This window comes from Protopterus annectens, chromosome 3.part1 (assembly GCF_019279795.1).
Source record: "Protopterus annectens isolate FY-2018-M chromosome 3.part1, PAN1.0, whole genome shotgun sequence".
Taxonomy (NCBI): domain Eukaryota; kingdom Metazoa; phylum Chordata; order Ceratodontiformes; family Protopteridae; genus Protopterus; species Protopterus annectens.
The window spans coordinates 228,747,913-228,749,482 of NC_056732.1; positions in this window are offsets into that span (position 1 = coordinate 228,747,913).

A 1,570-nucleotide genomic window follows, 5' to 3' on the forward strand; every position below is an offset into this window, starting at 1 on the left:
ACAAATTGAGTTGCTCGCTGTGTAAATGGAGCTTGAAGCCAACACCACAGAATAAACAGCCCACTTAGAATGACCGAGGCTCCAACCATAGGCAGAGAATATAAACTATGTCCAATATTTGTTGCAAAAAAACAGCTTTATTTTCTTCCAAACAGCAAAATTCTAGAGGTTAGCGCTTTCGTGGTTGTATCACACCACTTCATGAGACCATAAAAAGCAGTTAAAACTATGAGTTAATATAGGAATTCAAAAAAATAAATCATCCTATCACTGCATTACACCAGTTAATAGCTTAAAAGTACATACACACATAATCAGGAGAATAAAAAACACAAATAATGCCACTGCAGAAATGGTATAAGTGGAAAAAAGCAAATAAATCCAAAACAGAGAAGAAAATCCACTTTACCATTCACGACTCAAATCATATAAAACCAAAACGTATTTCTTATGTAAAACCAAGACGTATTTATTAGGTTAGCACTTTCATGCCTCAACAGACACTTCTTCAGACCAACCAAGACGTATTTCTTATGTAAAACCAAGACGTATTTATTAGGTTAGTGGTTTCATGCCTCAACAGACACTTCTTCAGACCATGGTCGACCATGGTCTGAAGAAGTGTCTGTTGAGGCATGAAAGCACTAACCTAATAAATACGTCTTGGTTTTACATAAGCAATACGTCTTGGTTTTATATGATTTGAGTCATGGAGGTAAAGTGGATTTTCTTCTCTGTTTTACATATACACATACTTAAAGGTATATTAACATATACCTCTGTATTCTTGCCTACAAACAAATGAATGTTGCTGTGTTTATGTTAGTGACAGACAAACAAATATAATCTAAAACATCATATAAAATTTGAAATATATACATAAATACAAATAATTACTATCGAAACACTGTAATTCCTGTATTCATTTATATGTTCTTTCATCACCAACAATTCCTGTATACTTTCTTTATACAAAGATGTATCCATTATTACTATTGGGCCTCCCTTGTCAGCACGTTTAATTGTTATACTGCAATCTGACTGAAGCCCTCTCAAAGCCTGTTCCTCAATTCTCAATATATTACTTTTCATCCTATACATATTGTGATTATTGTTTAATTTACTAAACACTTCATCTTCACACAGTTTAACAAATAAATCAACATTGGGATGTCCCATTGGCATAAATGTACTTGGCTTTTTAAAAACAGGAACATTATCATTATTTACATCTTTGAATAGCAGTTTCAGTTGCAAATTTCTGCTAAACATTTTTAAGTCTAAAATAGTGTCTGTTACCTCTAGAGACTGTGGAGGAATAAAGTATAGTCCTTGGTTTAATAATGACAGTTCTGCTGATGACAGGCATCTGCTGGATATATTCCAAACTAATGTTCCAGTCTCTTTCTCCAAATATGTTTGACCCTGGATGGAGACTCTTGTGACTATTTCCACTTTGTTCTGCTGTTCAAACAACCCCTTTGATCCAAGAATGGACCCAAGCATATGGGGAGTGTGGAAAAAAACATATCTTGCCCTGTCTGGTTCGGCATCTGCTGGTTAGTAGCTC